Source organism: Schistocerca piceifrons, chromosome 8 (genome assembly GCF_021461385.2).
Source record: "Schistocerca piceifrons isolate TAMUIC-IGC-003096 chromosome 8, iqSchPice1.1, whole genome shotgun sequence".
NCBI classification, from domain to species: Eukaryota; Metazoa; Arthropoda; class Insecta; order Orthoptera; family Acrididae; genus Schistocerca; species Schistocerca piceifrons.
This window is the reverse complement of record NC_060145.1, coordinates 208,885,482-208,912,568: the sequence shown is the minus strand read 5'-3', so window position 1 is coordinate 208,912,568 and position 27,087 is coordinate 208,885,482. Positions and strand designations below refer to the sequence as shown.

Here is a 27,087-nt window from a genome sequence, read left to right as displayed (position 1 = left end):
ATCAAACCCTGAACCTCCAGCGAATAAACACTTGGCATGTATCCTTCGTGGGGAAAAAAAAAAAAAAAAAAAAAATCATCCACATCAATTAGATGTGATGATGTGATAGGTATAATAACTTTGGTTGTAAACAGCACAATAAGAAACAAATTGACTTTGAAAGGTGTCATAAAAGTGGATATAACTGGCTAAAGCATTATTAAAATACCTGGAAGAGCAAAAGCTTTTACAATAAAGTTTAAGACAGTGAATATGAACTGCTTTCTATAATAAATATAAAAGTTTGTTCAACACAGGCTTGTTTTTATTGACTAATGTCTACATTGTAAACTTCACAGTGCATGCCTGCTTGTGTGACAACAATATACATTCCAGCTGGAGGGTTAAGTCATACAGCAACAGTTGAAATTCTGAAGGTGGGCTTAGTACAGTGACATGAGAGGAAGAGTAACTGCAGGTTGTAAATGGAACAGCTGAACAATGTGTCAGGAAAATGGGGAGTCTATTGAAGACTTTGTGGACAGGATCCAATAACTAAATGTCAATACATATGACCTAATGGAAAATGATGATACCAAAAGGGTCCTTCTGCAAGATACAGCGCAGAGAGCACTGGATAAAATTGTTTGCATTGGATACCTTTTTGCAGAGTTTGTCACTCAAAGCAGTGAAAAAAGTATGGGCAGTGTTCCATATGAATTTAGCTGAAGTTATAATGACTGTGGTGGCGTTAATAGATGTGATGACCTGATTTTGGGATATGATGGAAACTTTCACAGCAGGAGTTAAGTATTTAAGATGTGGAGAAACAGGTAACATATGCCGGGAATGCTGTGAACCATAAAAAGTAAGTAATGCAGATGAACAGGACATCTAAAAAGGAATTGCAGGCAGCAGCCTAACAGGGATTATGGCACATGGACAGAGCGTTGGATGAGTATCTCACTGTTAAACAGCAATGGGAGCTCTGGAGCCACTGCACACCACTCTCACTAAAAATAAACAATTAAAATGTGTGAAGTGGCAGAATTTTGCTCAGATAGTTTAGTGGATGTGTAATATTTTATTGGATGTAGGTTCACAGCCATCCTTGGAAAGTATGGATCTTGTGGGGGAAAAAAGGTTGGGCCCACCACAATTTAGGTTAAGGGGAGTGGATGGAAATGACATGCGTTCACTGGGTTCAGCGGTGTTGAATTTTTGGGCTGGGCCAAAAATTTTCCAAGTTTGTAAGAAACTTTTGCCTCTTACAGGTGATGTTTACTGCACAATCTTAAGTTCAGTTCTCTTGCTTGAACATCTTGCTAAAGTTGACCTGATTTGGCACGTGGTAGATATTGATGACATATCATTTCTTCTGGGGGAATCTGCCAAAAGAGACACACTAATTTGCCAGTAAATGTATAGTTTGTAGCAAAGCTGCTGCAGGAAGAAGATGAATTAGATAAACCATTGTATATCATAGACAGGGATGTTGTATGTGTACATTGGTAAGAAGGTGAGCAGGTCATGCTCATCAGTTAGATAATTTTGGGACTGTAGATAGGGAATTGTCAAGGAACAGACAGTTGCCTATATGGGGATTTTCCAGGAAGACGATTCATACAGAGCAAATTCGGACTTAATCTGAAGCAAGCTGACAGTTTAGTTGCATTATGGAAGAATTTAGCACACTTGGAAGGAGCATAGAAGGTAATGATGGTGAGTCTGATTCCAGTGATCCCAGAGACACACCACAGAATCCTGACTATAAATGGACTGCCTGTTTATTGTAAACTATACCATGCACTGTATCATCTGTTATAAGAAGGTATTATTAAGGGAAGTACCAGTCCCTTGGGAGTGCCAGTGGTGATAATCCTGAAGAAAATGCAAATAGGATGGAGTTGTGTCATTTTTGTTGTAACTATCAGTACCTTAACAAACATACTGCTCCGGATGCTTTTGCAATCCCAAATATCATGGAAACTGGATACTTTGGGGAAGTGCAGATATTCTTCTACCATGGATCGGCAGAGTGCTTATCACCATTTTAAAGTAGCTCCAGAGGATCTGATCCCATCAGGGCATTATCAGTATAACATTATGCTGTTTGGATTGAAATATGCACCAGCTACATTTCAACATAACTTAGAGTTTTGCTGGATGAAAATTTAGGCAATGTGTGAAGTATTTAGATGACATAATTGTGTCTATAAAGAACATGGAAGAGCATGTGATGTTGGTAAGACAAGTGTTTAGGTAGTTCAGTGTACCACACCTAGCACTCACTCGGAGTAGGAAAGTGTCACTTCCTGCTAGAACAAGGGCACAATTTAGAGGATGTAATTAGTCACAAGGGAGTCCGGATAGACCTCAAGGTAATAAAAATCTGTACGGCACTTTCCGGCACCGAATGTATGAAAAGAGTCTTTGGTTTGAAAAATTATTATTGGGAATTCATTCCAAAATTTGCAGTAATAGCATGACTGCTCACTCACCTGTTGAAGAAACAAGTGAAGTTTCACTGAACAGCAGAGTGCAAGGATGCATTCAATTGGCTGAAAGAATTGTTGACAAATCAACCAATATTGGCTTTCCCAAATCATGAAAGGTAATTTGAGCTGTTATGCGACATGAATAATCATGTGCTCTCCTGTATATTAAATCAGGAAGTGGACAGGCAGGACATTGAATTACATACTAGGCTTCACATAATGGAACTGAGCAGAAAAGAACTACTCTAAAACAGACAAAGAGATGCTGTGTCTCATTCACGGCATAATATACTTTTGATGTTATTTATGTGAAAGGAAATTTAAAGTCATAATAGATCACGCAGTGTTCAGAAGGGTCTTATGTTTGAGAGAGATCCATTGAGCAGGTTAATACACTGGGTGCTAAAACTCAGTGAATTTGTGGCCAGAGTCGGTATGTGTGTGCAATACAGAAAGTACAGTCTGCCACTACAAAATGGCAGACGGCTCAAACAGCTAAAGAAGTCTGCAAACTACTTGCAACATAACCACAATTCATTTTGCATGGCAGATTGTTAGGTAATCAAACAAAATTTGGACCTCACTTTGTGGTACCACCTCCATTGCAAAATGAAATATTAAATCAGGTACATGACTATGTGTTAGCAGGGAATGGAAGTCATAGAACAAAGGAACAATGTACAGCCAACCAATGCTGGTGACAAGACACATAAGCAGGATGTGGAACAGTATGTAAAGAACTGTGTATCACGTACATAACAAGCCAAATTAAGTCACCAGTGCATTTGGCTGCAGAGATTACTGGAGGTCAGCAAACTGTTTGAATGACCAGTTTGAACATCTTAGGTCCTTTTGGTCAGACACCAGGAGGGAATCATTATGTGTTAATGATGACAGATCACTTTTTGCACTATGTAGAAATGACAGCTATTTCAAATAACATGCCAACATGGCAGCACAAGCCACATTTAGTAATTCATATTAAAGTTTGGTGCTCTAGAGACATTGATAATGGAACAAGATTCATGTTTGAGCTGAACAAGCAACTTTGTCATTTTGTATGAATTCGTAATCTATGAACAACTGCATTACATGTGCAGGCAAATCGAAGAAAGGAACAGGTTCATCGGATATTAGGAAAGATTTAAATTCACTGAGTCAACAGTCATTGTAATGACTGTGATATACACTATTAACTTTTGCTGTTTCATCTTACGATTCAAAAATTCACTACAGTACAGGTCTATCACAATGCAAGGTAGTATATGAACAAATGATGCCTTCACCATTTGAGATATTGGTACCCACAGTGGGGGAAAATGGTGTATCAGTGCAAAAGTTTGCAAAGACATTACAGCCTGTGCAAAAAGCAAATATTAAGGCACTAAAATGGCAGGAATGAGTGGGAGAATGGAATGCCAAGTTGCCTACATACCATGTAAAGCAATGGGTGATGCTGATGAGCTCTTACATCCTGAAAGGAAAAACTGAAAAACTATATGTTTGTTATCAGTGTCCATATCGAGGTTGGTTGGTTTGAGGGATAAAGGGACCAAACTACAGGGTCATCAGTCCCTTGTCCATATCAAGTGATCAGAATGAGCTCACTAGTAAATGTGAAGTTACAACTCCCTAATCAAAAAAACTGTCATCCATGCTGGGTGTATTTGGCCCTTCCAGGGTGCTTGGGAGGCCTTAACCAACATTATTGCATTGGTCCCAAAAAAATTGGATACAGGTAACAAAGGGAAAGTAGCATGGCAAAGTGAGGAAGCCTCTCCCAAGCAGCCTTCACATACCTTTCCATCCTTGTTAATATCAAAAACACAGATTGAAACAGAGAAGAAAAGATGGTGACTGGAGTAGCAAGAACTGAAACCAAATATAGATGCTTTGTGGTACACATTGTATTTGGTGAAATGAGGGACTTAAGCAAAATTTGCGCATATAAGTTCAAAGGAGAGCTACTAGTTACACCAGGTGCAAACAGGCACACACTGATGACTGCAGAAGAGCTGTGCTGATACTGAGGGTTGAGGGAGCAGGTGTGCCCCTCCATGGTGGTCTAAAATGTAGTAGGAAAGTGTGAGACAGAACTATTTCTTGAGGGAACAGGTGAGTGAGGATATCAATGAGACATCCTTACAACCCATTCATATATTCAGAGAGTAAGACTTCACGGGTTGTATGTGGCGTACAACTCAGTCATAGCTATCACAGCTTGCTACGGGTGAGGGCATTTGAAAAGAACAGAACAGCAGGAATTATAGATACTGCTAAAGGGGACTCAATGTGACATCTCAGAACTGACTTTTGGCATCCAGAGACAGTAACAGGGACTAAGGCTCTGAACACAATGTCTCTTCTGCTTTATCTACCCAATAATCCTTTTGAAATATTGCCAGTGAAGAACCTAACACATCAGATCCCTGATCCCACCATAACTAGTTCCCTCAACAAGCTGTTAGCAGCACAGAATAGGTGCATTAGCATAGAGCAGAGCTGTTGTTCCTGCATATTTGACAATACCACAGCTGTAACCAGCAAAGAGTCATGGTAATGGGAATTTCATCCTCCGGAACTTTCTCAGTCCTGGCACTCACTTGTATGATCTATGCCTATCATCACTTCAGAACCACCCAAACCCCTGTTCATTGCCTACCAAGCCAATAGATTGAGCACAGGGTTTGAAAGTGACGAAACCATGAGGTTGTACCAGTCACCATACACTGTTTGATGGAGTGTGTGGGGGAAAATCAGATTGCACTTAAAAGTGTAAATAGTGGTATGAGAGAGAATTCAGAGTTGGTGCAGACAAAACAAATGTAGACACAGTAGTACCATGTTGTTTTATTATTTCAGAGGTTCAGTAGCAGCCTGAAATTCAGAGGACCAAATTCTCCCAGTAGGGGGAGGAAATAATGTGGCACTGGTTTCAGGCAGGCTGTCGCAACCACTGAAGAGGCAGGCAGGCCAACCATCTACGTAATTCTGCAGCTGTGTGCTACAATAAAGCCAGCATAGTATTTCACAACACAGCATTCTATCGACAGTGCTGGACTAGATGGCTAGGTGCTGTAGCGCAACACAATGTTTCTGCAGTCAGCTACATGTCCTGGCCAAATTCTTGTCACAACACTCCCAGCCAGAGATCACATAAAGACTTTGTAGCTCAGCCGGTAGCACTACTTCCATTGGCGCCATGCGACTGACTGGTGCAGCCTCCACACCAGCTGTCGGTCAAATGTGTGGCTCCACACCAGTCATCAGTCAAATGTGTGGCATCTCAACTACGGTGACAATGAGCAGTGTCATAAGGACACAGTAATCAACCTCCTATATCAAAGCATCAATTAACAAAGAATGTGGATGTCAACTGAGCATTCTTGACACACAGTTCTCGACACACATCAATTTGGAGAAAGGACAGGCCACCCTGCAACACTGGTGCCAGGATAGCCATAAAAACACAATTCTGCCACTAAAAAGGAGATAAATGGAATAATTTTCTAACAAGGAGAGGTCCCAAGTGGTGGAAATGACTTTTTGAAACCATCTATATGGTGATATAGGAGAAGATCCCAGGAATCTGGTTCGCCCTCTTTTGCAAGTAATTGAAAAAAAAAAAAAAAAAAAAAAAAAAATTGTAATTTTACATGGCACTCAACAGCATTACAAAAGCATAATAGACTGGTTGTGTTGTGTAAGGAATATATAGACTTTCATGTATAGAAGGTTGTGAGTTTGAATCTCATTGGGTGCTCCACATTTTTCTTTATTTTCAAATCTTTTTTGAAAGGACTTTGATCACTATTTTAATTCAATTAAATGGTTGTAATGTAACTTTTTTATTTCTGTTCCTTAGTTACCTCATTTTAACCACTGAACAAATTTTTTGATTTGTTCTCGTGTTTTGTGAATGTGAATTTAATTGTATTTATTTACTATAATATTTCCATATTTGACAATGCTGATCTATCAGTAAAAAAAAAAAAAAAAAAAAAAAAAAAAAAAAAAAAAAAAAAAAAAAAAAAAAAAAAAAAAATAATCTAATTATACTGACTGTGCAACTGTGTCAAAAATGTGTTTTTCATTACAAGGTTTGAATTTTTTTTATGGTAACAGTCACACAAATGTTTAAAACATAGCCTAAGTGCACTACGGACCAAATAATGCAGATGAAGATTTAAATAAAAGAAGAGATTATAGGTAAAATGAAATTCAAACAAAATAAGGAATAGAAATAATTAGTGCAATAACATGGACAAAAAAATAGGGTGATAAAGTGAAAGAAATTAAACTGAAGTTAATACTTAAAATTAATTCTGAAATTTCTTCATAAATTACTTGCAAATGAAGACCCACCAGAGTGAATGCTGCATGCTGTGATACTTGAGATTTAAACCTACATCACTGTGTATATGGTTTCAAAAAGTCGATCCCACTACTGGAGACCTCTCCTTGTAAGAAGATGAAACTGTTAGAAGGGTGTGGAAAGATCTGTTGACAAATTGAATTTAAATCAACAGAGGTATTGTTAATTTCAGCAAGGAGAATGGGAATAATTATTCAGCTACAGGCAGTAAAGCAAAAAAATTAAATGAACTGAAATAAAAGAAAGAAAGGAGGAAGATTAGAGTATAGCATTCTGTTGACATCATGGACATTAGACACAGAGCACATGCTCTGAATGTTTCAAGGATGGGAATGAAATTGGGTGTGTCCTTCCAAGGGAACCATCCCAGCATTTGCCTGGAGCAATTTAGAAAAATCACAGGAAACCTAAACTTGATGGCGAGATTCAGTCAATCTCCAAAATGCCAGTCCACTGTATTAACCACTGCATTAGCTTGCTTGGTAAAACCGAAATACACAACATGGTCTGCAAACAGAGGGAACAAACCACCACATTGGCTATCAGTAACTATAAAATAATGTTACTATCATTAGAATCAAAGCAACTAAAAAAAGTACTGGAAAGAATGTAATTTATTCTAGAGAAAAAAAATAAAATAAACAAACTGCTGACCATCAAATTAAACACACTACCACATGTCTGACCTGTTCAATTTGACATGTCTCAATATAATTCATTTTTACATTACAAATGCAAATGTGTCATGGAAAATGCTGCTCTGTGTGAACTGTAACTTATGCTGAGGCACATAGTGTTATAGTCTACTCACTCTTTGTTGTCAAAGAATTCTTCCTCCATTTTCTCATAGTCTCCTATGACACTACTGGAATTACCCATTCAGAGTGAGCCATCAGTAACCAAGCACACTGCCCCGCAAGATTAGGGCCATCACGTTCTCACTTACATGTAAACAAGCAGTCTACTTATTTTACACCATGTTGATAATAATATACATATTATAAAAAGATTTAGATTAAAATGGGATACAATACTCATAAATAACTACGATGTAATTAGTGGAAAACTGTAGTAGTTACAAGTTATAAAACACAGTTTACATTAGTTCATGAAAAGTAGAACACCACTCATGGATTTGTCTAAGGATTCAGACTAAGGGCACTTGCAGCAATGAAAGAGAGAGAAGGGATGCAAGAGGGATACAGAAAGAAATGTGACAGAACATAAGTAATGAAAAATGGGGAAAAGACAGTGGTGCGACTGATTCAGAAGTGAAAAATAAAGGAACCGTAACTGGGAGAAGATGGAAGTACTTGTTTCACTCTCTGACAGAAGGAAATTAATTCTTTTAGGAAAGAGTTATGCAGGTGATGAAAGGAAGTGCTTCAGGTTTTACTTTAATGCAAAGGGACAGTGAATTGTTTGCAAAGTGCAGAGTAGCTTGTTCCAGCGGAGGTAAGCAGCAATGGTGAAGGAGTTTACAGAGAGATAAGTGAGAATCTTATGTTGTGAATTAGATGACATCAAACAGTGGAAAATGCAGGATGGAATAATGACAATATTATGAAAAAGGTAGATTGCTACTTATCATATAGCAGAGATGCTGACTCACAGACGGGCACAACAGAAAATTACTAAACAAGTAAGTCTTCGACCAGAAGGCCTTCTTCTGAATTATATAACATACACAGACACATCTCACACACACATGCTCACTGTCTCTGACTGGCCTCAGTAGCCAGAGAAAATTGTCATGAGTGTATGAGCTGAACTTGCATGAATATATGTGTGTGTGTGTGTGTGTGTGTGTGTGTGTGTGTGTGTGTGTGTGTGTGTATGTGTGTGTCTGTGTAATTTGGAAGAAACCCTTTGGCTGAAAGCTTAATTGTTTAGTAGTCTTATTGAAAATGATGAGGTGATAGGTACCTGATACCTAATGTGAGGTACTGAGGTGATGGATAGATAAAAAATCTACTCACCAAGCACCAGTAGAACACACACATAAAAGAAGGTTATAATTAGGCAAGCTTTTGGAGCCAGTGCTCCTCCTTCAGCAGAAGGGTTGAAGGGGAAGGAATAGGGATGAAGGAAAAGGACTGGAGAGGCCTAGGAAATGGAGTACATTTTGAGAAAGTCACCCAGAATTGCAGGTTAGGGGAGACTTACCAGATGGGATGAGAAGGAAGACTGGTTGTTGGGGACTGCACTGAACGAGATTTTAAAACCTGAGAGCTTAAAAGTGGAAAACAGGGTAGTATGCAAAACAGAGATTACCACTTAAACAACGTGCATGAGTTGATAAGAGAGTGAAAACCTAAGTGCATTGTATGTAACAGAGGTGGGAGGGGGGGGGGGGGGGGGCAGTGAAAAATAGATAAGAAAATGAAAGATGCAGGAAACTAAAATAGAGTGAGGAAAGGAGTAGTTACCATGAAAAATGCTGGGACAGAAGAAATTAATGTAAATTAGGGCCAGGTGGGTTGCGAGAAGAAAGGAGATCTTGTAGTGCTGGTTCCCACCTGCAGAGTTCTGAGAAACCTGTGTCTGGATGAAGAATCCAGATGGTGTGTGAGGTGAAACAGGCCCCGAGGTCACCATTGTCATGTTGTAGAGCATCCTCTGACACAGGATGTTGTGTGTTGTTGGTATACACAATCTGCTTATGCTCATTCATACTGACTAATAATTTGGTGGTAGTCATACCAATGTAAAAGGTCGAACATTATTTATGTAGTAGCTGGTATATGACATGACATTTCACGGGTGGTTCTCCCTTCGATAGTATATATTTTACAGGTTACAGGGCTGGTATAGGTGGTGATAGGAAGATGCATAGAACAAGTCTTGCAGTAGAGACTGTCACAGTGGTAGGAGCCATATGAATGGGCGCAGAAAGAGCATAAGGTCTGACAATATTGCGGAGATTAGGAGGGCAGTGAAAAGCTATTCTAGGTGTAGTGGGTAAAATCTCAGACAGAATGGATTTCATTTCAGGGCATGATTTTAGGAAGACATGGCCTTGTCAGAGTAGTTGATTAATACTGCTGCAATTTAAACACTACCTAACTACCACCAGTAGAAAATATGGTAATGAAAATATAAATCACTTTCTCCATTCCTTGAGCAAAGAAAACTGGAAAGAGATTTATAACTGCAAACACACAGATGGAAAATATAATAACTTTATCAGTACTTTTCCCTACTACTTTGAATTGTGCTTCCCTCCAACATGGAGGAAAACATATACAATGAAAACAAAAAAGAAATGGATCACTTCTGGGGTTCTAGTAGCCTCAAACAAAAACAGGTTACTACACAGAGTTATCCAAAAAGCTCACGTCACCTGAATTTGATACTTATTACAAAACCTTTAAAAAGATCTTCAAAAATGTTGTCAAACATGCAAAAATAATGGCAAATGATGCATACATAAAAAAATTCCACCAATAAGATGAAAGCCATATGAAGGAAGGAAACTGCAGTAGAACAGACAGATTTCCATAATATTAACTGCTTAATGGAGAAGTCATCTGTGATAACTGAACCTACAAAAATGGCAAATAAATTTAATTCCTACTTTACACAGATAGCTGAACATCTTATCAATCAAAATTTACAGTGTACTCCCAGAAATCAATCCAGATGTGCTATAAATAATAAATCTATTTTTCTATGCTGCAATGAAAAGGAAATACTTGCTATAATCAAAGAACTGAAGCCCAAATTCTCTGTTGGTAGTGACAATAACCCTGACTATATCTTGAAGAAATGTGCTCCTCTCATAGCCAGGCCACTTTTCAACATCTGTAACTGTTCTCTATCAAAAGGAGGTACCCAGAAAAATTAAAGACAGCTAAATTAAAACCTCTGTTGAAGAAAGAGATAAAAATTTGCTACTTCTGGTTTTCCAAAATAACTGAAAAACTCTATTATAAAACACTAATCAATTTCATAGAAAGAAATAATTATAACTCGAATAAACAACATGGATTCCAAAAATCTAAACCTACTGAGACTGCTATTTTTGCATTCCTAAATGAAGTCTTAAATGCAATAGACAGCAAAGAGCAAATCTCAGCCATATTTATAGACCTCTCTAAAGCATTTGATGTCATCAGTCACAACATCTTGCTTAAGAAACTTGAATCTTTAGGTATTAGGGGCCCAGCCTATGAATGGATAAAATCATATCTCCAAAACAGGGAGCAAGTAGTTGAGCTTGCTATCCAAGAAGAGTATGATGTAAAGTCCTACTGCTCAGAAATGCATTAAGTATAGCGTACCACAAGCTCTATTCTAGGACCAATTCTGTTTCTACTCTTTGTAAATCACTTAGAACCGACCAGTCCATGCCATAATTCCATAAAATTCGCAGAGACATATGTGATAATAAAAGGAAGGACCAGAGAAGAATTACTGCCTGAGATTAAAAAGTGTACCACCAACATTACAGACTGGTTTTTTGGAAACCATTTAGTAATAAACACAGAAAAAAACATTACAATGCACTTACACACAGTGCAAAAGAAATGCCCACTAACACCAGACACAGAGATGTTTGCCAGAAACCTTGAAAATGTAAGCTCAACAAAATTGGATGTGATGACGCAGGAAATCTGCTTTTGAACTAGTCTGATCTGGTAATTATGCCCAGTGAAGGCTGAGGTGAGAATGGTAGTGTATTGCTGTAGAGAATCTGTGTCCAAACAAATACACTTGGCTCAAATGCCAAGTCCGTATGAAAGGGAATGTGTGACGTGGAAAGGACGGCACCTATCAGAATGTAAGTACTGTTGATTGTTAGTAGGTTTATTGTGGACAGAAGTGTGTAGCTGCCCTTCGGTGAGGATGAGACAAACATCAAGGAAAGTGGCACCTCAAAACAGTCAGATTTGAGAGTTCTTTCATTTTGTGTTCACCTTGAAAATAGCAAAAATTTATAGCCTACATGGTGGAATAAATTGAAAACTGTGAAACATGGTGAAAACTGCAGACTCCAACATCTTGGATTTTTGTAGCTTCTTGGATGTTTGTTTCCCATTTGCAGCCAATAGCTCTATAGCTTGGTGATATCATGCCAATTCCAAGGCTTCTAGCAAATAGAGTGATAAACAGCATGCTCACTTGGTGGCTTATTCGAAAGTAAGGCTGATGAGATTAGTGTATAGCAAATGAAGTGACTGCAGCTTCCACTTATGTTTAATTTATAAATTTATACCTTGTACGCTGTTCACTACCATGCATTAATTTTACTTATAGTAGTTCTGCTTGGTGTCTGTTGACAGAATCCAGAATGTATCATTCCTCTACCACCAGCAGCCAACATAGGCTACTCCACTTGTTATGTGCCGTACCACAATTAACAGAATGTGAACAGTGAAGAGTTGTGCAATGGCTTGTTCATCTTTGTTGCAATCCTCAATGGCGTTAATATGTTGTGATGGCAGACAGACATTTTGATATAAATGTAATGGATTGCTGGGACACAAAAACACTGAAATTACAGCAGGCTTAACTTTATTTCATATTCATTGGTATAAATAAATACCACATGTGAAGGAAAGCTTGTGTGTATTTATGTGCTCTCACAAAATCTGCTGAATTTAAACTGAAACAAACAATGTGTTTGAGATGCAAACAGTTCACATTGGTAATAGTGCAGAACGCTTCACTCCAACTACCGTATTTACTCGAATCTAAGCCGCACTTGAATCTAAGCCGCACCTGAAAAATGAGACTCGAAATAAAGGAAAAAAAATTTCCCGAATCTAAGCCGCACATGAAATTTGTGACTTGAAATTCAAGGGGAGAGAAAAGTTTTAGGCTGCACTTCCAAATCGAAACAAAGTTGGTCCATTGTAATATGAGACACAATTTACGTCGAATGAATGACGATACAGCGACAGTAGTTTGGTTCGAGTCGTAAGCTTAGCAGTTAAGCTTTACCAGGTAGCCATTGCTATGCGTCAGGTGCTCCGTCCGAATTTATACGAGTACCCTTCCTTTTTCACGTGCCCTGTCTGGTTTGAATCGATTGCTTATTTTGCTTTGATCTGATAAGTGCCGTTTTCTTTGTTATGGGTGTTCACGTCATCCTAAGCTGAAAATGCATTACTGTACTGTGTCATGCATTGTTAGTCGCATTCTGATAGTGCATGTTTACGGCCTGTCGCCGCTCGCGGCACGGCTTGCTTTTGTGCGTGCTACCGCCGCTTAAAAAGAGAGGAATCGTCTGATTAGCGAAACAATGGCAAGAGACTGCTATTTGTTGTTACTTACACTGCTGCTTTCTTTGATAATGATCAACAAGAACCAAATAATAGACTGCGTATGATAGAACATGTTCTGAACGAGAGTTCGGCGAAAATTTTTCTCCGTTTGAAAATCTTTGCGGCCGCTTCTTTAGTACATCAAATTCTGCATAGAAATTAGAGTCATCTTAAATTTGAAAATCTAGTCAGTTGCCGTGCTTCATTTCTGACTGTATCACATTAGGCATAAGAATAATACGAATATAAACATGACACGATACGTATATTCTTCCGCGTTTGCTGTTGTCTCACTCTAGTTTCGTAGTTTATTAGGCAGACAGGATTTAAATGAGATAGCAGCAAACGCGAAAGAATACATGGCAAAATGTTTATATTCGATTATTCTTATGGTGAAGAGAATACTGTATGTGATTCACATTTCATCAGGTTCCTATTAGCAGCCATCTCTTCTCACTGGTAGGAAAAAATCCAGAACGTAGAGTTGGCCATATTGACAAACATCCTAAACAGTCTTGCCAGTCGGATTTTCGTAGTAAATTGAAATTCTGCTACATTCGAAGATGAACAATACGGAATTTGTATTTACTTCGTTGGATAATGTATGAAAATGCAGTGGTCGAAACTCGGGGCGGAAAAAAAAAAAAAGCTCGTCTTCCACTTTTCTTTTTTTTTTTAATTTATTTACTGACGCAGAGGTTTTGGCGAAAGTATTTATCTTTGTGCCTACACAGCATACCTGTGTAGCACTACATATATTCGACAGCAGAAGTTATAGTTGTAGCGGCACCTACCAACATTTTTCTGAACTTCGCTTGCTTTGCACTCGATTCTAAGCCGCAGGCGGTTTTTTGGATTACAAAAATCGGAAAAAAAGTGTGGCTTAGATTCGAGTAAATACGGTACTCAGCACAATGAAAAAGGAAAACTTTACAAGCAATATACTAGAGGTCACTATGCTTGCATCACCAGAGTATGCTGCACTGCCATTTACTAGAGAAGAAAAACAACCCCCCCACATGTTGGATTCTAATACTTTTCACTTTACTTCACAGTTTTCATTTAGTTCACCATGTTCATCAATTTTTGCTCTTTTCTGGGTGAGCCCAAAGAAAAGATCTTTAATAAATGCATGTTTTGATAATTTGTCTACATAACATGTCAGAAAATAGCTCCATTACCTTTTACACAGATATCAATTTCAATATTTTGATGAGTTTTTACTTGCTGTTACACATATGTGATTTTTTAAGAACTGATGAAATTCACTATCAAAAATTATTCTATAAACTTTGTGTTGTGCATTTAATTTCCTTCACCTTTACACATTTTATACAATGTATTGGAGAGGATTACTATTTTTCATTATATATGCCAATTACATATGTTTTTGCTCAAATTTTTGGGATATTAACATTTTCCTGCATTTTCCTCAATTTTGCATTTTGAAGTCTGGCCTGCACAAAAATATAAAATAGGGGTTTCATTGTACAAGTTATGGAAATCTGAAAGTTTTTGTACCTAGTGGCTCCTACCTCTGGTAGAATGGCTGAATGGACAGGAAGAAGGATGAAGGAAAAGGACCGGCAAAGTTCCAGAAATGGGAGAGTTACAGAAAATTCACCCAGAATCTCGAGTCACGGGAGACTTATCAGACGGCATGAGAAGGAAAAACTGATTGTTGAGGACTGCACTGAATTAGATTTGAAAACCTGAAACCTTAAATGTGAATGATATGGTGATAAACAAGACAGAAAGACCTGACAAATCATAATGCACAAGCTAATAAGAGCGGAAAGCTAAATGAACTGTATGTTGTAGAAAGGTGAGGTGGGGGGCAGGAAAAATAGAGGGCTTAGAAAAAAGATGTGCAAAACTAAAAGGAAGAGAAGAAAATGATTAGTTACTGCAAATAAATCTGAAAAATGTCCCAGCAGACAAGGGATCTACCACTATGATACTTGAACGATCGAAATACGTTATGCTAACTTTCTGATGCTTCTACATCCAGCATCTGCCATTAAGATCCAATCACTGTGATACAAACTGACCTTAAAACCTCAGGACCCAACAAGGACTATCGCATCAGTGGATAGAACTTCTTACCCCACCCAAACCACGTACTCACACCTTTGTCCTAAGATTCATGAAGCCAGTAACGCTGGTTGTCCCATAGTTGCTGGCTTCAAAGTATCCACTAAACATACATCTGCCTCAGTTGATTAACTTCTGTAACCTGTTGTGCAAAAACTCCCTTCCTACACTAAAGACTTCAACTGTTACCTGATTGTCTGAAATCTATTTCTATCACGCTACCACCACACACATCTTGCCTGTCATTATTGATGCCTCCCTCTATACCAACAGTACCCATGTACATGGTCTGTCCACTGCTGAACTTTACCTCAGTTATTGGCTGGTTGATTGTAAACCTATTGCATCCCTTCTTCTGACCTTAGTCAGGTTTATGCTTATGAACAACTATTTTACATTTTAGAGGCAGACACACAAACAGATCAGTGGTACACATATGAGAACCCGGATGGCTCCTTTGTGCCAACCCCTTCAAGAGTCATTTGAAGGGGGCCCTCCTGGGATCCACAAATCTTCAGTCCCTGGTTTGGTTCAAGTGTCCTGATGACATGCACTCATGTTCAGAAAAAGAACAGAATACCATGAACAACTAGAGATAGGACGTTCATATTAATAGGTCATGTACATTAGTATGTTCTGTGGAAATGATTCGCATTTGCACCATGTTAGCAGGTTCAAAGTCAACATCTGAAACTTGTTGCAACACTATGTGCTGGGAAAATGTATCTGCACCTCTCATTGTCACTATAAACTGAAGGTCATGAGCAGACATGCAGGACGCCTCACAGATGTATGTGCCATCTGTACCATCAAGTCAGTGAGTTTTAAAGAGGGTGCACTACTGGCATGAGAGAATGTGATGCATCCATCTGGGAAACTGCTGCTCATGTGGGACAAAGTGTTTTGGCATGCAACAGGTGTGTGCAGAATGGTTCACAGAAGGCTGTAGAACACGACGAGATTGGTCAGGTCGCACCACCCAGACCAACCCCTGACGAGATCGACACCTCATCCATACGCCATTTCAGTACAGATCTGCCTCCTCCTTGGCTCTGGTGCAACAGTGGAACAGTGTAACACTTGATACATCACTGTTTATTATGGCATGGGTTACACACACGTTGTCCATTTCCCCATCTACCTTTGACAAATGTGCAGAAACATGCTAGATGGCAATCGTATATGGAACGACGTCCCCGGGGACAGGAGTGGTATCAGATAGTGTTTTTGGATGAATTCAGGTTCTGTTTGTTTGAAAACAATGGCCATATTTTGGTTCACCACTGACGGAGGGAACAGCTGACCAGTGTGACTTGAATGAATGACCTCATGCGACCCGTAGGCATACCCTTTCCGCACAACATCCCAGATGCCATTTTTCAACAAGACAATGCATTATCACATACTGCTGCACAAACACTTGCCTTCTTGGTGTCACAGGATGTCAGCCTTTTGTCCTGGCCCACTAGATCACCAGATTTTCACCAGTCGAAAATGTGTGGGATATTGTGAAACATCCGGCACAGCACTGTGACCCAATGCCAACCACCACAGATGAACTAGGTGAACACAGGCAGGATGGCTATACCACAGGACACCATTCACATCTTATACGCATCGATGTCATTACACACGGAACAAGTTACCAGCGCCCATAATGGATCCATGCCTGCTAGGCAACAGGACACATGCTGAACAGACGTGACTGAAACACTAATCATTTCTGCAGTACACACTAATGTACATGTCCTATAAATATATACCGAGCGAGGTGGCGCAGTGGTTAGCACACTGGACTCGCATTCGGGAGGACGACGGTTCAATCCCGCGTCCGGCCATCCTGATTTAGGTTTTCCGTGATTTCCCTAAATCGCTCCAGGCAAATGCCGGGATGGTTCCTTTGAAAGGGCACGGCCGACTTCCTTCCCCGTCCTTCCCTAATCCGATGAGACCGATGACCTCGCAGTTTGGTCTCTTCCCCCAAAACAACCAACCAACCTATAAATATGAACTTCGTATCTCTAGTCATTAAAGGTGTTCTGTTTTTCCTGAACATGAGTGTATATGCCATATGGACTTATGGTAGTGGTGACCTTTTAAATTTTTTGGAATCTCTAAATACATTCTCCCAATTAAATTTCATATGGTCTTATTCTGAATTCCTTGTTACTTTCTTGATATTGACGTCATCCTCACTAAGGGTCAGCTACATACTTCATTCACATAAAATGTACTAATGAACAATAGAAGTTACATTCTGACAGTTGCCATCCTTTCCATGTCAAACTTTCCCTCCCCTGCAGCCTTGGAATTCAAGGTAAACATGTTTGTTCAGATGAACACAACTACCCCAGCGTAGTTCAAAAGCACATTTCCCAGGCAATCACATCCAATCCTGATACTGTTGGTCCCTCCAAAAAACAACTCAGGAGTACATCTCTTGTCACTCAGTACCGTCCCGGTTTTGAATGTGCTAATCAACTACTACGATAAAGCTATGACTTCATAAAATCATGCACTGAAATGATGTCCAATCTAGCTGTTTTTTACCCTCCACACCTAGAATAGCTGTGCGCCTCCCTCTCAATTAGGACTGTTGATATTTTTAAAAATATTGGGAATCCAATATATCAACGGAAAAAATATCGACATACCTGCCTATAAAAATGTTGCCTGCACAGTGCAAACATACAGCCAGTTTTAAAGCTCTATATTTAAGTATTGATTTATTATTAGATATTCTGAACATCCTGCCTATCCCCCTTAGAGCAAGAATGGAAAGGATAACAATGCACGTTAACGCTTGGCAGTAACCACTTTGCTAACAATGGTAACTGCATGTAAGTGGCACAATAAAAGATGTCCGATGGGTGCATCATTAGATTTCCTCACATATCAGGTTTGTCCGGAATGCTTCATGTTGACTTTCCTATTTTTCAATTCCTGTTACCATCAGTGACCTAGCAGTTGTAGTGTAAAAATTGTGTACTGAAGCTAAACATTGCAGTTTCTTTTGGTAGTGCCAAGTGCTGATTATGTCAGCATTTCCCTCGCATGTTGCTGTCTGCTGCAAAGACCAGACTTGTCATTTAGATTTTTGTTCATCATTGTCAGCGACTGTTTTTGAAGAATACTGACATGCAGAAATAGCATGCTTGTTGCATTATGTCATTGTTCCACTCACACCTTTACCCACAGTGCAATAGCACTTCTTTTCTGCCACATATGCTTGCTTCATACAGTGAAAGAGAAAGACTAGATGTGTTAAATGCTGAAAAAGTAGTAAAACTCTTTCACACAGAGAAAGTAAAATTATGTAGTACTACAACTTCAAAATAACGACTCAAGGACTTACCAAAAATTGTGAAAAAATATATATAAAATAAATTTATCAGCACTCAATATTGCTATTTTGATATTGATATATTGATGGAAAAAATATCGCCTGTATATATATTGAAAAAATATCGATATGTCATTGTATCAATATTGTATCAACAGCTCTACTCCCAGTCTCCACAATTTTAACCAAACGTGCCACCTGGATTCTTCCTCCTGAAACCAGCTTCTCAGAACCCCACAGGTGAGGACTGGCATTGCAAAATGTCCTCAATTCTGACCAACTATTTTGCTTAAATTTACATTAATTTCTTCAGGTTCAGCATTTATTTTCTATAACCATTCCTCTTCTTCACTTCCTTTTAGTATTCTATACCTTTTATTTCCTGACCAGACCCCACCCCATCTCACCTGTCTACCTCATATAATATGGACCTAGCTTTTTCTGTTCTTATCGCTTGCATGATTTTCTATTTTTTGTTAGTAATCTTTGTCTTGCTTATCACCCTGTCTTCCACTTTTAAAGTCTCAGCCTTTCAAATCTTATCGGTTGCAGTCCCCAAAAAATAAGTTTTTCCTTCTCATCCCATACAGTAGGTCTCCACTGACCTGTTTTTCCCCCTTCAACCCCTTCGATAGAGAAAGGTGCCTCTGGCTCTGAAAGCTCACTTTTTTCTGTAACTTTTATGTGTGATTTCTCCTGCTGCCACTTGGTAAGTAGATCTTTTATCCATCCACTGCCACTTGGTAAGTAGATCTTTTATCCATCCAATCACATGATATTTCCAAAATGTGATTATTTTCTTTGAGATATGTGCTAATGAAGTATGTAGTGGATTAAAACTAACTGAAAAATGATTTAAATGATTGAATAACAAAATCATAAAATTATTTGAAGAAAATAGGGATTTCAGACACAGGTATTTGGTTCCAGGCCAGGTTTGGGCATAGTTAAATCTGCTTTGCCATTTCTGACAAAATGTATTCAGCAACTGGTAAACAGAACAGTAGTTAAGAGTAAAATTTTCTATTACTTCATGCTTTCAACACAATGTTCTATGAAATACTATTTAACAAACTGTTGTTCCCGGTGTTCCTGGATTCACATAAAAGAGACAGAGAGAGAGAGAGAGAGAGACAGAGAGAGAGAGAGAGAGAGAGAGAGAGAGAGAAAGTTGATGAGCTAGTGAAACATTCCACAAGCAACAGAAAGCAGGAAGTGTCCTTCAAGGTTCCAATTTTTTTTATTGTTTGCTAGCATCCCCCTCCAATTCCATGTAATCTACATTATTCTCTTTTTTCACCACCTCATCCCCATTCTCTCTGTCTATATTCTCCCCCCCTCCCCATCTGTTCATCTTCTCCTCCCCCCTATTAGTGCCCACCTCATCCTTCCCTCTCTCTCCCTGTCCATCTCCTCCTCCCTCTTCTCTCTCTCTCTCTCTCTCTCTCTCTCTCTCTCTCTCTCTCTCTCTCCATGTTATCTTGCTCACCCCAATAGGGTGAGCACCAAATTGGCTGAAATCATTCCAGGAGTTTAGGAGGAACTTTTTACCCATGTCTTTGCCTGAGTATGCACATGTCACATATATTTTACCTATATTTGACATATTTCACACATATTTGTACACATATTTTACCTGTATCTCTAGCAACTTTTGATGTGTGATTTCATTTTCATGCAACTCAATGTTTATGACATCCTGTCTCCTGAACTATGATTTGTACAGTGACATAATTTTGCAGGTACATCCAGTGGTATATTGGCTCCTGTGTGTGAAATGTATTGTGAATAGAGTTAGAATTAAATAAGCAATAAGTTAAATGTCATACTTGATGTGGTAGTTTTTCATGCATATCAGTATTTACGATGTCACATCTTCTGAACTATGTGTCATACAACGGTATATTTTTCTACGTACTTTCAGCAGCACATATGAATACTGTCTGCAAAACTGGTTGCAAACAGAGTTAATAGTAAAGAAGCAATAAATTAAAACATCCTACATAAACCTTAAACCTGCAGTTTTTCTTTCATCTCAGTATTTGACGGAATCCCCTGAACGCATTTTTGTTGGTAGATTTAGTGCCATACACAAATATTGTCTGCAATAAGTGTTGTAAATAGAGTTTATAGCAATGAAGTAAAAAATTTAAAAATCTTGCATGATGCAGTAGTTTTTCACACATCTCAATGTTTATGACATCAAATATCCTGAACTATTTGTCGTACAATGACAAAATTTTTCTGGTATATTCAGTAGTACATGTGAATACTGTCTCCAAAATGTGACACAAATACAATTAGTAGTAAATAAATAATAAATAAAAAGTCATGCTTAATGTCGGAGTTTTACTGCATGAACATCGAAAACATACTAAGTAATAAACTTTTTTACAATTATAGTTTTTTTGGGAGTCTTCAGCAAAACAGTTCCGCAAAGATTTGGAATTATGTGTACTGTTTGTTGCAAGTCTCCAAGTGCTCTCATTCTCAAATACTGGATAAGTGAAGTATTGGCATTCACACATTATGGGCTATTCTGCTTTTTCACCTCCACACCCACCCTTTTGATACATAGGGGTTCCTAACCCCTGCAGCAATGATTCCCAGACACTAAGTGACATGTATACCAAGCTTGGTTGAAACGAGTCCAGTGGTTTAGGAGATATGGAACATACAAGGTCTGTCCAAAAAGATCTGGAACTTTGTCCACAAAATTCTTGTGCACTTACCTTTTACTTATTGAGCATGGGCTCCTGCAAAATACCCTCCTCCACAATTGATACAACACTCTCAATGATGTTTCTATTTCTAGAAGCAGTCTTGATACACTCCTTGCTGGATCACGTGAAGCACCATCTGATTATTTTCTTTTATCTCATCTATCACTGCAAATCTTCACCCTTTCAACAGGGTTTTCAACTTCAGAAATAAAAAAAGAATCCATAGGGTCCAGGTCTGGAGAGTATGGAGGATGAGTCTGCACAGTGATTTCATTTTTTTTGTGCAAGTCACGCACCAACAGGAATGAATGTGTGAGTGCATTGTTGTGATGCAAGAGCCTTGATTTGCCTTCCTACATTTCAGGCGGTTTCCTTCTCATGTTTTCTCTCAGGTGACGCAACACGTCCTCATAGTATCACCAATTAACAGTTTGTCCCTGTAGCATGGATTCAAGATGTGCTAATCCTTCAAAGTCAAATCTATAAGCATGGCTTTGACATCTGACCTGACCTGACAAGTTGTTTTTTTTTTTTTTTTTTTTTTTTTTTTTTTTGTCTTGGAGAACCTTTCCCGACCCATTAAGATGACTGAACTTTAGTCTCAACATCATAAGCATAGACCCACATCTCATCATGAGTTATGATTCTATTGGGAGCCCTGGTTGGCAGCCCTGCAGCCAGGCGACTAGTGTGACTTTGGGTGTTCTCGTAAAGATGAGTCATTTTAGATTATAAAACATATAGTTTAGTACTGATTAAGTGGTAAATAGTTGTAGTAGTGTGCCTTTTAAGTGTACCATTAAAGATTTCATTTTTCTTTAAGTAATATAGCAGAAAAAGCGAAAAGATTGTACAGTCGCATTTTCTGTTTACATTTTACTGCAGCAAATCTATAGAATTTCGTTTAGTTGTCCTTTGCTCTCTCCAGCAATTTAAGTTAGCATACCTCTTCATTATTTAACTAGCATTTCCGGAAAGTAGCTTAAAGTTTAAGTTGTTGATTCAGAAACTTTGCACTGTTGTTTTTGTTTACACACTGTTGCGTATAGGCCAAATTTGTGGAATCATATTTTCATGTTTATCTGTAATTTAACTGACTTATTCTTAATAAACTATTACGTTTATCATGAGTGAAAAGTGCTTGACTTGCCATAGGATTGTTAGGTTGGGGCTTTGGTGTGATGGGTGCTGTAGTTTTTTCCATGTGGGTGACTGTAGTGGCGTGGGAATAGGGGAAGTAAATGAGACTCATCAATGGTTTTGTAGGATTTGTAGTAGAGATAGGAAGATACTAGAACAGGAGGGGAAGGCCTTTACAAATGTCTGCTTGTGTCTGTGTATGTGCAGTTGGATATGGGTGTGTGTGCGAGTGTATACCTGTCCATTTTTCCCCCTAAGGTAAGTCTTTCCGCTCCCGGGATTGGAATGACTCCTTACTCACTCCCTTAAAACCCACATCCTTTCGTCTTTCCGTCTCCTTCCCTGTTTCCTGATGAAGCAACCGTTGGTTGTGAAAACTTGAATTTTGTGTGTATGTTTGTGTTTGTTTGTGTGTCTATCGACGTGCCAGCACTTTCGTTTGGTAAGTCACATCTTTATATATATAAAAACACACAAAATTCAAGCTTTCGCAACAAACTGTTGCCTCATCAGGAAAGAGGGAAGGAGAGGGAAAGACGAAAGGATGTGGGTTTTAAGGGAGAGGGTAAGGAGTCATTCCAATCCCGGGAGCGGAAATACTTACCTTAGGGCGAAAAAACGACAGGTATACACTCGCACACACACACATATCCATCCGCACATACATAGATACAAGCAGACATTTGTAAAGCCAAAGAGTTTGGGCAGAGATGTCAGTCGAGGCGGAAGTACAGAGGCAAAGATGTTGTTGAAAGACAGGTGAGGTATGAGCAGCGGCAAATTGAAATTAGAAATTAGCGGAGATTAAGGCCTGGCGGATAACGAGAAGAGAGGATATACTGAAGGGCAAGTTCCCATCTCCAGAGTTCTGACAGGTTGGTGTTAGTGGGAAGTATCCAGATAACCCGGACGGTGTAACAGTGTGGGGAAAGACACTCCACCAAGAGTGTCTTTCCGCCGTCCACCTAACCTTCGTAACCTCTTAGTTCATCCCTATGAAATCCCCAAACCACCTTCCCTACCCTCTGGCTCCTACCCTTGTAACCACCCCCAGTGTAAAATCTGTCCCATGCACCCTCCTACCACCACCTACTCCAGTCCTGTAACCCGGAAGGTGTACACGATCAAAGGCAGAGCCACGTGTGAAAGCACCCACGTGATTTACCAACTGACCTGCCTACACTGTGAAGCTTTCTATGTGGGAATCACCAGCAACAAACTGTCCATTCGCATGAATGGACACAGGCAGACAGTGTTTGTTGGTAATGAGGATCACCCTGTGGAATGTTTCCCTATATATATATATATATATATATATATATATATATATATATATATATATATATATATATATATATATATATATAGGGAAACATTCCACGTGGGAAAATTTTATATAAAAACAAAGATGTGTTCATTGTAAATAAGTATTATTAGTAGTTTTATTACACGTTTATTACATTATAAATAGATAAATAAACTTTTTATTTTTAAATTCAGTGCATTAGTATATTAGTAAAATGTGTTCATTGAAAAATGATGATCATTCCACTTGGGACCTGTGGAATGGGGCACTAGCTTATTTGTTTTAGTTGTAAATATTTGTCATGTATTGTTGTTTTTCTGACATGTTCTACATCCTGGAGGACCTCTTCACTATGGATCAATTGGAATGAAAGTAAATCTAATCTAATCTAATGAGCACCTCATTCTCATTTGCGCGATACAAAATCTCTTCATAGATTGCGAGACGAAGGTCTTTCTAGTCTCGATTCATGAGCTGTGGGCTGAACTTGACACCAACACAATGCATTCAAAGATGCTGTGTCAGGATTTCATGACACAATCCAACTGAAGTGTTACACTCTTTTGCAATCTCTCAGACAGTCAGTCTTTGATTAGCATGCACAATTTCATTGACGTTTCTGACATGAGCGTCGCCAGTAGACATTGAAGGGCGTCCTGAACGAGGGTAACCTTTAACTTCCGTCTGGCCATTTTTAAACTGTGTGAACCATTTGTAATGTCAATTACAGCTTAAGCACTCATCACTGTAGGCTTCCTTCATGATTAGGTGTGTGTCTGTGAAGATTTTTTTCAGTCTGTCGCAAAATTTAATGTAGATGCATAGCTCCTCTAACTCTGCCACCTTGAAATTTGCATTCTGTGCAACACAATGTTCTAATCAATACAGCACTGAATAATAATTAACAGAATACAACAATGAAACTTCCAGCAGTTACACATCAAACACAGGTATGTCCAGGGATGCCAACTGCATTTCGCTACAGCACACCACTGGTGGGAAATTATGAATGTTCCAGAATTTTTTGAACAGAACTTGTACATACATACTGACATACATTTCTATAATATGTATGGTTATGAAATATGTCAGTAGTCAGATATAAACTACCTAAATGCATTGAAGAAAATCCTACAGAAATTTTGGTCTTCTGAGAGAGGCACAGGGTTGGAGAGTAAGATACAGTCATTACATACAACAGTTATACAAGGGAAAGATACAGTGAAATTTGTTAAATTTCCAAGAATATCCTGGTCAGGGCACATGAGGAGGATGGTATATGACAGGAGGCCAGAAAGAATAATGAAAAGATGATTGCATTCCATCAGACAGAAGGGCTGACCAATAGCAAGATGTCTGGACAATGACCTTACAAAGATGGAGATCTGAGGATGGAAGAAAAAAGTAGGGAACAGAGACAGGTAGAGGCAGGTTGTTGAGCCAGCCAAAGCCCATCAAGGGCTGCAGTGCTGAAGAAGAGGATGAAGAATAAGATTTAATCGGTATCCTGTAATATAATGCTAGTGCATTTTGTCAAAAACTCTAGAGATCTTAAAATAATACACAGAATGACAGATAACCAACTGGTACAGAATGACAGATAACCAACTGGTGTAATGCATACTCGCTTTGCATCTATCATCAAGACACAATACAGAACCTACATTTTATTTAAAACAATCAAATGTCAATGAAAATTTATTTTCGGCATAAACATAAACAATGTCTAAAGTAAGTAAATTTCCACCTTGTGTTAGTATTCTTCAGCTTCAAGTCATTTAGTATACTTGATGACAGTCATAATATACTATACAAAAGCGAATAATTCATGCCACTGAATAATCTGTACACCCTAATTTTAAGGGACGGGGGAAAATTATTGGCTTCAATTTGTATTCATGTGTGTATGCTATCCATTGTGTATATTGCTGTGTGAGTACAGCTTCGAATAGCTGATTTATACACACATTTAGTCATTGCAGGACAGATGTTAGATCTTCAGAGATAATACAACGCACAATTACCACATAAGGTGGTAGCTTTTATCACTCAACTGTTATAAACACCACTGTACATCTTTGCTTCAAACTTCCACCGGCTCGTATCATTAGCTGGATTCCCATCTTGATAGATGTTACCAACAGTGCTTATGTATAGGAATGTTCATGTCACAAATTTATCACATAACAATGAATATTCACGGCTTTTTTCTCTTAATCACCTGGAAGCTGTTAGTGATGGTAGTTTGCCTCCAGAATCCTAATCCTTTTTGATTGAAATATCATGATAGCTAGCCCCAGCTAGCTCGGAGGCTGTGATGTCTAGTTTTTTACTTAAGCCAATGCTTTGAGGGCACATTTCACTAGATCCATATTGTTGCTTCTCAACTATATAATCACAGAGCCTATTTTTGAGGTCTGAATGTTTCATTTTTTGGCCACGAAATGCCTAGTGAATACCATTCTTATACTGAAGCTGCATTTTGTTTTATTGCCAGTCATGAATATAACACTCACTCATGTTGTATTTTCTCCCAACTGCAAGGTTTCCAGTGTTCTCTTCTTCTTCAGAAATTTTAAGTTTTTCATTAGTTGTGTATGAATAATAATGATAATTTGTAGCCATAATTAACAAGTTAACATGTGATTAATACTTCACTTTTAATGTGCTACTGACATGTCACAGACTGAGACCACAACAACACTGTAGCGTAACAGGATCTATTGTTGGAGGTAGAGCAGCACCAAACTTATTGCAATTAACCTGTACACCTGGTTGTCCATCCTTAAATACAGGAAAAATATGAATGGATTATTCATGAATATATGATATGGTACCCAACTGTGGGGCCATCAAATGGAAGCAAGCAATGGTTCTAAATCATAAAGTAATGCAGTGAGGATAATATGTAGAGTATTACACCTAGCTCTCATTGTAATACAACTATAGAAAATTTGTAATTAAGAGTTGCTATCATTATTTATTTTATGATGCACATACAGAGAACTATCACAATAGTTACCTTCAGTATGACATCCCAGAAGTAAAACACAAGGAACAAATATGATTTAACATAATTACACTCTATTCACACAAAAAAACAAAAGTGATTTCATTTAAAAGTCAAGCTATTAGTTCAACTATTCAAAAGAAATATGAAAGCATGTCTATTGGAACTGAGTGTTTGTGAAGCACACAATTTTTTGTTGAGGCAAAGAAAATGGCATCATTGGAAGTATGTATTATATTACTTGTAGAGTTCAGGTACTAGACATTACTGAAAATAAGTATAAACCATACTTTACAACTACAACTGAAAGTATGTTTATATTACTAATGAACTGAGACTTGATTGCCTAC

General features: G+C 38.4%; 1 protein-coding gene across 1 annotated transcript in view; it reads right to left on the bottom strand.

The window, feature by feature from the left end:
- The window catches only part of LOC124712216 (RIMS-binding protein 2-like), a 384,205-nt gene that overhangs the window by 288,338 nt on the left and 68,780 nt on the right, over window positions 1-27,087 (bottom strand). The gene's annotated exons all lie outside the window — the stretch shown is intronic.